The sequence below is a fragment of the Macrobrachium nipponense genome, chromosome 28 (genome assembly GCF_015104395.2).
Source record: "Macrobrachium nipponense isolate FS-2020 chromosome 28, ASM1510439v2, whole genome shotgun sequence".
In the NCBI taxonomy this organism is placed as follows: domain Eukaryota; kingdom Metazoa; phylum Arthropoda; class Malacostraca; order Decapoda; family Palaemonidae; genus Macrobrachium; species Macrobrachium nipponense.
This window is the reverse complement of record NC_087217.1, coordinates 14624155-14636654: the sequence shown is the minus strand read 5'-3', so window position 1 is coordinate 14636654 and position 12500 is coordinate 14624155. Positions and strand designations below refer to the sequence as shown.

Here is a 12500-nt window from a genome sequence, read left to right as displayed (position 1 = left end):
TGGCTTTTTGACAAAGACATACACGTATGAAACCAGTCATGTACGTAGTATCTCTACAGGTTCCAAACAGAAGTCCCTTATCAGATGTGTTGACAGGTTTCCAAAACAAAACAGAGATCTCAGGTTCCTCTATCTGAGGCGTTGACATATTACGGAAACAATTTCTAGCTTGGAATGGACAAAATTAATCTCTTTCTCATTACATTCTACGTTATATTACTTTTTAAAATCATGTTATGCAAAATTCTGAACATACATTTTTAGACATCCTATTACACTAAGCTAAATAAGGAATCTGAAAATGTTGTAAAAACTCTTTTATCTAACATTTCATACAGTCAAAGAGAAAGATATATCCCATATAATATATATATATATATATATTATATATATATATATATTATATATATATATATATATATAATATATATATAATATTATATTATATATGTGTGTGTGTTTGTGTGTGTGCGCACATGTGTATGTGTGTGTGTCTTTTTTTTCTTAGTACCAGGTGCTGCTATGTTTTCATTATAAGTCCTGTACTTTCCAAAGCCAAGTCATTGGTCCTTTAAAAATCATGTGTTTGAATGACCATTTTTCATGGGGTGGGGGGATGGATGGTGGGGGCCCTCCTACATGTGTTGTTTTGATCTCAAGCTTCCCCGTTTTTCCGTACATTATTCTATCCACTTCTTTCCAAACTTTACCATCTTTTAGGTTCTCAAGTCGTCCTGCCATTTCATTCAAACACCCAAGTTCTCATTCTCAGGCCCCACCGAATCCGTCGCGGCAGGTCGCGTGCGTCCAACCCACCGGCTATCCGTCTACAAGCGTGTCCGTCTTCTGCGCGTGTGGCCAAACCAGACAAACGAGTGACGGTTATAAGACGGACCGGACAATTCAAACTTCAGCAGTACTTGCCATTATGAAGGGAGCGCGCGAGGTTTTCCTCTGACTCGGTGCTGTCAACCAAATTAGAGCCGTTGAAACAGTAGAAAAATCTGGACTTATGACATAACTTTAGAAGAGGAAAGAGTATAGATATGCAAAAACTCTTTCATAAGTTACGATAGCGTCCAGACAAGTTTCTTTAATATTGTCGAATGCCGCCGAAAACCTTTGACTTAATTCACGAGGGCATTATATCTCGAATATCAAAATTTGATACCAATTACACAAGATCCATATCAACGTAAAAAACTTCTTGTAACTTTGAGCGAAGGATTACTGATTTCGAAATTTGTAAAGTTGCACTTTATTTTATTTAATACAAAAATTAAGATACGTATAATTTTTGTGTGTGAACTGAACACTTTGATACAGGAACTTCTGAAACAAAGATATTTACATAAATATATCCATTAGAATATGATAAAAAAAATACTTTAATCCTTTATTATAACCACAAATCATCACATTTGATTATAACTCAAAGTTGGGCAGGTGGTTTCAAATGCAGATTGTTGTAGTCTACCACAATTTCTTCCTTCATGCGGACCGCAGCTCGGAGACGCGCGTCCACGTGCGGCTAAAAACAAAACGTTTTGTTTCTTCTTGCGCGTCCAGTACGGTAACGCACCTGACGCCACGCACGCTCATGCGCCGTGTGGGGCCAATCGTGTTTGAACTATGACAGTTGATCGAAACGCACAAAACGCGTAGCCGTGTTGGATGCACGCGACGCGCTGCGACGGATTTGATGGGGGGGGGCGCTTTCGAACTTCCTAGAACTCTTTTTTCCAAATCCAAATACTCCGACATTTCGATCCCCGACTTTTTCTTCCTTGTCATTGCATACATTCCTTCATTTCCAACCGCGGATCCTCATTTCTTTTTATCTTACCCCACCCCATATTCATTTCAGATAATTTGCGTTTCACAAGTTTTTTTTTTTTTTTTTTTTTTTTTTTTTTTTTTTTTTTTTTTTTTTTTTTTTTTAAAGGCCGGTATTCAAATACAGGTTTTACCTGTCTGTCTGCCTGTCAGTTCATCGAAACTGACGCTAAAACGTGCGTGTGGACGACATTTTGTGGGCGGAGTCAGTCCACTCACCAGAACTGATGAACTGATGGAACACCACCTAAAATTCTTTCGACCGACTGACAGGTGGATCACATGTGTGGAGGGCGGGTTGCCAACAATTTTATGATTGTTTGCCGCTGGATTTCGCCTAATTCATTTCATTGTTAGACCGTGCTATTTGCAGACCGTTGTGAGTCCAAATCTTAGATAAATAAAAAATACCATGCAAAATTCCATGCGATAGACATTCGTGTCCATAGGTTTCATCCTTGTTAATCTCAAATCTCCAACCACTCCCCTCAAAAATTTTTTTCCCATCACACTAATTCCATTCCCAAAAATTAACCTTTTTGCGTCCATAAGTTTCATCCTTGTTAATCTCAAATCTCCTCCCGCCCTACCCCCCCAAAAAAAAAACAAAAAAAAAACTTTTCTTCCACAATAATCCCATCCCCAAAATTAACCTTTTTTGCGTCCATAAGTTTCATCTCTGTTAGTCTCAAATCTCCCTCCCCAACCATCCCCCACCCCCAAAAAAAAAGAAAGAAAAGAAAAAAATTCCCCTACAAGAATTTCCATCCTCAAGATTAACCTTTTTGTGCCCAAAAGTTTTATCCACAAGAATTCCATCCTCAAAATTATCCTTTTTTTTTTTGTCCATAAGTCATCCTTGTTAATCTCAAACACACACCACACACACAACCTCCCCTTAAGAATCCCGAATGCTCCCTACCTTTTCCTCGTCGTATCTTATATCCTCGGTGATTGCGGTGTCTTCCGGTGTGATGAAGTAGTTTGCTAACCGCAGCTATCACCCTCCCTGAGGATTTTTCCTTCATGCCGAAAACTGACACCACTTTGCGAGTCCTTTGGCTCCAAATCCTAATATGAAAGGGAGGAGCTCCTTGGCGGTTCCCTTACAGCCTACGCACTTTGGGTCAGGTTTGGAATACCAGTAGTATGTAAAAAAAATGCAAGAAAGAAATGGTGTTAATCTTAAGTCACAGAAGCTATAATCACAACAGTTGAAAAGATTACTAATCGTCAGTAACGAAAAATGATAGTCGTATAATAACCAAAAAAGTATTGATCTTCTGAGCAATGATAAAACAGTAGTTATATTAAATAGCATGACACCAGTAACTGCAGAAGTGTCAGTAATCATAATACTGCTGATACTGTTTGTTTAATGATAGTTTAAAAAAATTTCCACAGAAAATAGTTAATTAAAATGGTCATCATCAAATTGGCCAAAAAAAAAAAACAAAAAAAAATAAAAATGCTTTTTAACGTCAACGGTAAGTATAGTAACCATTAAGATTATAATAAAGAAGGAAACAACTAGTGGGAAAATAACAGAAATAACAAAAATTAAAGTGATATTGAAGCTAATTGAAATTATAACTGGACTAACAGATGCAATAATAGGGGCAAGATGTAACATACATAATAAAAAGTTTATGGATTAAAAAGTTGCTTTGAATTACTGTTACGTGTATAAGGATTTTGATTTTCCCAACGTTTAGAACCTTTCTTGCATTGATACTTATTTTTTCCCGAAATTTTTATTATTATTATTTAGCAGATGTATTCCTATTCATATGGAGGAAGCCCATAAGGACCACTGACTTGAAATTAAATTCAACCTTCCAAAGAACATGAGGGTCATTCGAAAGAAGTAACAGAAGGTAATTGGAAACACAGGAAGAGGAGATCAGTTACTAGAAAACAGATAAATGAACAAATTTATACATAGATTGAAAATGCAAGTAAAATATTAAAATATAAGTTTAAAAATGCAAGTAAAATATTAAAATATAAGTTAAAAATCCAAGTAAAATATTAAAATATAAGTTAAAAATGCAAGTAAAATATTAAAATATTAGTTAAATTGTATCAAAGTTGAATTGTATTAGGGTAGTATTGCATTGCATCTTTCGCTTGGACTTCTGTAGTTCCAATTTCACGACATCATGAGAGGTTTTATTCAGTCCCCACAGTGTGAGGATAAAGGACCTTTGGAACTGAGAAGTTCGAAACAGATAAACAGATGTGAATAACACGGGAGAGGAGAGGACTCCAGCATGGTGATTGCTCAATATAACTGTTAATTTAGATTCGTCCTCATGTTATTGTTGTATTCGCATGCAACTTTTGTAAGGTTAACGCATGGAGAACAATAAAGACGGGGGATGGGGCGAGCGGGGGGGGGCGGGGGATGGGGGCCTTACCATGGGCTCGTATGGAATGAACACGTCTTGCATAAGGGCACGAAAGTCTTCTTTGTCCTTCTCAGATAGAACGAATGTATCTAATCCTGATTTATCCATTTTTTTTTATTTGCCTGAAAGTAAAATATAAAGTTATTATTGGGCTAATTTACCCGTAGGTTATTTTATTTTTATTATTTTACATTATTATTATTATTATTATTATTATTATTATTATTATTATTATTATTATTATTGGATGCTTGTCTTCATCAGCTTATTTACTGAACCGTCAGAGATCGCAATCTTCGCTCAAGGCCATCCTTTCACTGAACTCTAATATACTGCTGTTATTTTTATCGTTTATATATTTCTTTTTCAATCAGGCGTGATCCCCCCCCGTCCCTGGGGATTTGTTAACGAAGAAAATACAACCAACATAATAACAAATTTAGCGATTATTGATACGTATTGCTATTTGAGAGGCAATTACATGTCAATTTGCACTCACTGTTGCTTGTTGCTTTTTACTGAATGAACTAATATTGTTTAATTTGTTTTGATATCTTCACTCGTCCCAATTTATTTCCTCTGTTGTATTGAAATTTATAAATTATTCAAGATCATTATAATCATAGTACGATCATTTATTTATTGATTGTTATTTTCAGTTATTATCATGTTATTCATTTTTTTTTATTATATAATTATCATCGATTTTTATTCTGAGGATGAAATTAACCTCGGAAACTTGCTTAATTTATGATTGACTCTAGCTTTGAAGAAATACTTCATTAATGTTAGATTTCAAATAGAGGTTCCATCATTAAGGCATTGGGCAGTGTCTACTAGTAGGGTCTGGCTTATGAGGAAAAACCAACACTTCATTCACTTTTGCAAAATACTTTCACAAGAGTAGCACTCGTATACAACTACATAAAACAGCACTCGTAACACACCTCTGAATTATACACTTTTTTACTAACTGTTTGCCCTTCGTTCTTCCACATGACCAAACCATGGTGGAAACACACTGTTCTATCCTTTCAACAGTGGCAAACTTTTTCATCACTTCTCAGCATCTCCACATTTCTCACTGTCAGTTTTTCCTGTTACGCCAAATTTACTACACAAGCAGTTTCTTCTTTACAGTTTCAAATTGTGCGTTTATGTTTTATTCGTATCTACGTCTTATTTTTCCACGAAAAGCTAGCTGACTAATAAATGCCTTCATACATATTTACAGTCTCTTCCCAATCTTTGCTCACACAGTGAAACTATTTCTCAACTCACCTATTCCATTCCTCACCTCTACTTGTGTCCTACCATCGTCCATTTATTTTTCTAAATAGATATGTGAATTAACTTCATTTACTCCTCACCCACTTTGATACGAATTGCTCGATCTTTGGTTTTATCACGGAAACTTGATTCTTGCCCCCAACTACACTCGGCATTCTCAGCTTGCAAACATTTGATTGTACGCCGCATTTTACATTATCTGTTTTACTATCCCAGGTTAGTTTGTATCTAGAAAAGTCAACAATTCTACTCCATCCACAACGTTTTTCTGGTTTGAACCGGATTAAGAAAACGTTTTCTCTTACACTTTATCTGTTTTTCATATAAAGTTTATTATTATTATTATTATTATTTTATTATTATTATTATTATTATTATATTATTATTATTAGGATAAATACCTTCAACGACTGTGCTAACGATGATAATGATAAACAGGTTCAGTTAATTCAGGACGGCTGTCCTTCTCAAGGTTACACGAATTTGGTAAATTTTAATTGGTGTTTTAGACGGAGCTGTTTGGGGAATGCGGTTTCCTTTTCCTGCATCAGCAGTGGTTTTTCTCTTCAGGCTGATTAGCAATGAGAAATGTTTAGTGAGGCAGAGATGCGCTAAAACGGGTTTTCGATGAAAATGGAAAAGTTGGTTTGCTTGATATTAGGAAGGTTACTACTGGGACCAACGGTGTGACCCCTGAGTTGACAATTCATTGAAAACTAAACAAATATAAGAACATTCATTTTTTTTTCAAACTCTAATAATAATCAAGAATAATCAAGGTAGAAGCAGCAAAAACACCCATCGTTAGAGAGCGAAGTTTCTGCTAAAGGCCTTCACTTATCATAATATATTGATACTGCTCCTAAAATGAAATCATCGAGAAAGCGGTCTTCTCGAGATGATTAATTTTGGTACCAGTTTGACTCAAAGTCGTGATTACTGCCATAGCGACATCAATTCAGAATAGGTTTCTCCCTGAAGTCAGTCATCTCGAGGAGGTATCTTAGACGAATATAGCTTATGTGACGAGTTGTTGTCAGTTTTTATTGACTGTTCTGACGATTATCCGGCTAGCCACTTTCGCACCACTAATCAAAGGACAGGTGACAACATAAACCTGACTTTGTTGAAACACATACCTATCTGCTTCTAATGATGGAAATACAGAGACAAAGAGAATGGGGCGAAATACTCGCTTATACTGGCGTTATATTACCTGCAAAATACGTACCGAGATTTTTTTTCCTCACAGAAAAAATCGATGCTTCGGGTGCCTGACTCAGACTGGACTGTCGGACCTACTGTGAGTTTGAGGGATATGACGCCACACACGCCCTCAGTTTTTTTTTTTTTTTTTTTTTTTCGCCTCCTTGGAGACATTGTCTTACTCATCAGTCCATTCATTTGTAGGCTTAGCAGCTCATGCCTTCCTTCATTATATCCATTCTGCTCTACTTCAGGCTCCTATTTGAAGTTTACAATGCTTCTTTTTTGCTTCCTTTTATCCGTATTTAAATCTTGTAGGCATAAATTGCAAGAAGTTTCCTGGATCTCTCTGGGGTTTGTAATGACAAATAATGACCTACTGGCAACAGTCTTTAATGGCCACTTCTTTTATTTTATTTATGTAGCTATTTATTTATTGCAGAATACTAATCCTTGATTTTCCTTCAAGTACTCCTTTATTTTCATACATTGCAAATGTATCCTGTTCTATTTGGGCGTAATTCAAGCAGCAAGAATCCTGCACTGAGGAATTCAAAAAGTTCCTCGTCAGGCAATACATTTACTGGCCATTAACTTTGTCGAGAGATTACTGAAGGGAACTTTTGGCTCTTAAAGTAATTTCGCTGCGAATGGAATTCGGTGTATGTATGCTTTCGTACATTACAGTCTTGGAAAGTTTTACCAGAGACGTCTCGTAATTCAAAATTTTTCCTTTCTCTCTCTCTCTCTCTCGCTCTCTCTCTCTCTCTCTCTCTCTCTCTAGATAAATTCTGCAGTCGGGTGCATTATGTACGTGCTTGATTTCCATAATTATTTCTTCAATTAATTTATTTGTTTGTTTTTTCGTGTAGTTTGGTAAAAGGATTTGTAACAGTTAGTATTATTATTAGATAGAGAGAGAGATGAGAGAGGGGGAGGGGGGTGGGGTAGGAGAACTGGATGCCGATGACGTGTCCACCTGGACGGCCTGTAATACGTGCCACACCAGTAGGAGTTATAGAGTACACACCTCCCGCCCCCCCCCCCCCCCCCCCCCCCCACCCCCCCCCCCCCCCACCCCTCCACCCCTTCCCCGCTCCAGCAACACAGAAAATCGCAACGACGCCTCAAGGGCAGATTTCGTCACCTATGAATAATTTAAATTCCCGTCTACTGACCAACCCACATATTGTAAACACCCTGCCTGCTTATATAGTATACCTGTACATCATATTTTCGTCTGTACCCTTGAGAAAACGAGCAATATGTTTATATTTCTTCATTTATCTCACGCCTCTGCACAAAATAGGAAATTTTTGGTCATACCATAGGATGCAGTATTAATTGTACACTGAATCATCTTTTCTTGAAATCAATAAGATAAAACACAAAGGAATTACAACGAGTAAAAGTGAAGAGATAAGCATTTAATTCGTTTTTTTATTAACCTGTTTTACTTATCTTGGATTTTGCACAATCATGCAATCAAGATAAGATAAAACTTGTGTTTTTCAGACAATAAATTCACCCTGAATACGCTGATGCTTTCAGATTTTAGATGTGTGTGATATGTGAAGAGAAAATGAAGACTGTTTTATTATGCTGCATCCGTAAATGATTCAAGTTTGGCAGTATTGCCGAGACAGCCGTCTGCAAGATGCTCTTGCATTGGTCGTCTCAGCGAGAGCTTTGAATTGCCAGTAAACGATATAACAAGGTTGCAGTGTCAACAATATTTACTGTGTTATGTCGTTACATTTCTGTAAATAAATACACGGAATTCCCATTATGACTGTCAAACATTTCAGCCCAATATCATATATGTTAGTATGTCTGGACATGTCGGATAAAAAATAATAATAATCAGATGGATGCATCTGGTATCGTTAAAGCACAGATCGGGCCGAGGGATATTGAGTCCAGGGAAGAAGTACCATATCAGTGGATTGAACTCTATGTACAGAATTTGTACTCTTCAACTAAGCCTAAGCTTTAATCAGGTTGTTTCAGCATATTGTTTATAATTTTCTTATATGAATGTATTTTTAATCGAAAGAGATATCAGAGACTTATCTCTGTGATATGAAAAAATAGTCTCTGAAGTAATAAACAACAAAAATTTAAGTAAAATTGATTTCCTCTCAGGCCGAGTCAAGTACGCATGAAACATAATAGACATATTCTTAATTTTCTCGTCACATATCACACACATCTAAAATCTGAAAGCAACCAGCGTATTCAGGGTGAATCTGTTGTATAAAAACACAAGTTTCATTTGATCTTGATCGAATGAATGATGCAAAATCCAATGATAAGTAAAACCAAGAATAAGGAATTAGATGCTTCTGTCTAAACTTTTACTCGTTGTAATTCCTGTTTTATCTTATTTATTTCAGGAAAAGAGGACTCGGTTGTAAACAAATTAATACCGAATCCTATGTTATGACCAAAAAATTTCCCATTTTGTGCAAAGCGTGAGATAATAAAGAAATGTAAACATATTGCTCGTTTTCTGTTTTAAAGCTTGTCCGTTCACACAGGAAACATTGTTTGGAAACAAAGTTTGCAAACTCTTTGCAAACACTTTTTACCGTATATTTGTTTCCCATCCAGAATGAAAAACATTTAGTGTTTCTGTGTGAATATGTATGTACACACATGTATAATGTATGTATATGTTGTATATATTCATATATTTATACGTGTATATATGTATGTGTTTATATAAATACATGTATATATATATATATATATATATATATATATATATATAAATACATACATGTATATACAATTATACATACGTACTATGTATTTGTTTTATATATGTATAAGTACATAATATACATATACACCAGTATGTGCATATGTACACTCGACAAGAAAACTGAAGATACAGTTTTCATTAGCTTTCGTTTCATCGAATTTCCCATTTGTTTTTACTGAAAAGACATAATATCGCTAGATTTAATCTAGAATATGAAAATACACTACAAATTATATCATATTAGTTAAAACTGCAAAACAAAACCGTTCAGATACTTAAAAACACGATATATGTCCAAAGTAATTGTAATTTCTCAGATGGATTCGTTCATAGAGATTTCTGGTAGAGAATGTGAATTTCTTGATTTGTAGTACTATTTTTTGATTCACGACGACAATATATACTCGTTTTCCTTCATGAACGGGGATATTATTGTATCATTGTAAGTGGTGAATGCAATTATTTTAGCTTCTACAAAACTCATGTTTGGCAGCCAATGTTGCTAAAGCTAAGGTAGGTTGAGCAAATCTAGTTGCATCCGCAAGAGCGTTTTTCTATGATGTGGAGGAGCCCTAGAACTTCGAGCGGGAAAGCGCAAGTCACTGGATACTGGCTTACGTAACGGATTTCACACTTTGATTACTTTGACGTTGACATGGATCGAATGCTAGTTGCTGTTTACAAAGCTACCGTCTTTAAACATAAATCTTTATCAAGGTTAAAGGAGCATGTCAGCTCAAAGATGTTCTGGCTATATGCTCCCATTTTACAAAAGCATTCCGTAGTAGCCTACAGCCCTGCCACGACTGCATTTCTTTGCTGCGAGGCTGAAAGATCTCCCAACTCAACAGCGTTATTTGCACGATATAAACTTAAATTGCCTGTGCAATACATAACACAGCTTTTTTTCGGGAATTATTTTTGGATGAAACCGATTTTCAAAAAGTACAGATTATATCAAGAGAGCAAGAATGACCGCAGCCTGTGTCTAAAATTTTCCACGTCTTTTTACAATCTTTGAATGTTATGGCAACTGTCGAATGAAATCAAGATTAGGGTATGAATTTCTTAGAGAATTGACTTGAATATTATGATCCTTCAAATTTTATCTAGCATAGTGCAGCACGATCTTGGCAGTCATATCATCCCGTTTCCCAGGTATCTGTGCACCTACTCACCGCTCTTTATTCTGCCTTTTCCCGTCACAAGTCCGTCACCAATACTATAATTTCTCTCTCTCTCTCTCTCTCTCTCTCTCTCTCTCTCTCTCTCTCTCTCTCTCCACTTCTAAAACATACTTTAAAATATATTTTACCACTCAATCTCCCAAAGAAAATATAATGAAATTAAGTAGTTATAAATAGGCCTATGCTTGTGCTCTCTCTCTCTCTCTCTCTCTCTCTCTCTCTCTCTCTCTCTCTCTTTTAAAACACATTTGAAAAATATTATCACTCAATCTTTCAAAGTAAATATAATGAATTAAGTATCTATAGATAGGCTTATGCTTGTGCTCTCTCTCTCTCTCTCTCTCTCTCTCTCTCTCTCTCTCTCTCTCTCTCTCTTCTTCTTCTTCTTCTTCACTTCCAAGTCTCTCTCTCTCTCTCGTCTCCTCTCTCTTTCTCTCTCTCTCTCTCTCTCCTCTCTCGGCTCTCCACTTTTGAAACATTTGAAAAAAAATATGGTCACTTAATCTCTCAAAGTAAATATAATGAATTTAAGTATCTCTATCGATAGACGTATGCTTGCGCGCTCTCTCTCTATCGTCATAATATTTCATTCTTACTGTATTGTTCCTCACGATTTCCTCAAGTTACTGACCAAATTTTTAAAACACTTCTCTCATTGTTTAAGATCCGTCTTCAATTACGCATGAATGTTACGTCGGTTTAGTGTCAAATATTACTTATAAATAAGGTTTCACAGTAGGTTTTAAAAAAGGATGATCGATATTCTATCCTGAACTGACGTTACCAAACCAACATTAACGAATAATATAGAGCCTGTTTCTACATTCAAGTATAAATTATTAAAGGACCTCTACAGAATCTTTATGGTGTAAAGTTAATGGAAATCTAGAAAGCAACAAACGCTATGATTTTGAAGCTCCGCCCCCTTTCTCGAGTTGCCAGGTGTGGCATTATTTAACACTATATGTCCGAAGATTTAAAAAAAACTGTATCTTAACATTCCTTGCCTAGTGTACATATTCATATTTACAGATGTATATGTCATGTACATATTTATATATGTAGATGTGCGTATGTCTATATGTATATGTACACATGTGCATGCGTATGTGACACTCCTTTTTCCAAAAACTTCCTCACCTATCTTTTTTTTTTTTTTTATTTATTTAATCCTTCCTCGAGTTTATTAAAACTGCCAAGTAGAATACAGAGGCTACTGCACCAAACAGGGCATCCTGACGGCAACTGAGGTCTGGACAGGAAACATTCAAACTGTTTTCCTAGTGTGGACAGGGCCTTTTAAGGGGTTAAGCTACTGACGAAAATATAGGACATTGGTCGAGCGGCTTACCTCCCGAAAGCAGGCAGTCAAAGGCTGCCCAACAAACGTCTCATAGGCATAGGACGCTCCCAAGAATCTACCTTAAGTGAACCAAACTATAGTAACATATAACTACCGTAAAAATATCAGGTATCTTGCTGATATTCCCGAATCCCTCCTAAGTATGAACGTTCGTAGACTAGGATCGCAGTTACCGATGTTCCCGTTGAAATTACGAGTCACATTCTCTGTAGAATGTACAAGAGAAAACGTACTTCGCCTAACGCTTTTTTTTGTGGGATACTTCAAAACTTCAAAATTTGTCTTAATTAATTTGCACAGGAATGACGTAACACTGAAGGAAATTTGCATACGGTTATATAGCTACGCTTACAAAGAAATTATTCCAACTTGAAATTGAAAGAAAATAGTTTATTTGCTAAACAATCTCCGAAAATTAAATTCTGGGACTGTTATTCTGA

At 36.0% G+C, this 12500-nt stretch overlaps 1 long non-coding RNA gene across 1 annotated transcript in view; it reads right to left on the bottom strand.

Annotated features, from left to right (window-relative positions):
- Positions 1 to 2883: 2883 nt before the first annotated feature.
- The window catches only part of LOC135201283 (uncharacterized), an 18014-nt gene continuing 8397 nt past the window's right edge, over positions 2884 to 12500 (bottom strand). Inside the window, exons 2-3 of the long non-coding RNA XR_010311472.1 lie at positions 4257 to 4369; positions 2884 to 2956 (exon numbers count right to left, since the gene is read on the bottom strand). This is a non-coding gene — a long non-coding RNA (uncharacterized LOC135201283). The remainder of the gene's footprint in view (positions 2957 to 4256; positions 4370 to 12500) is intronic.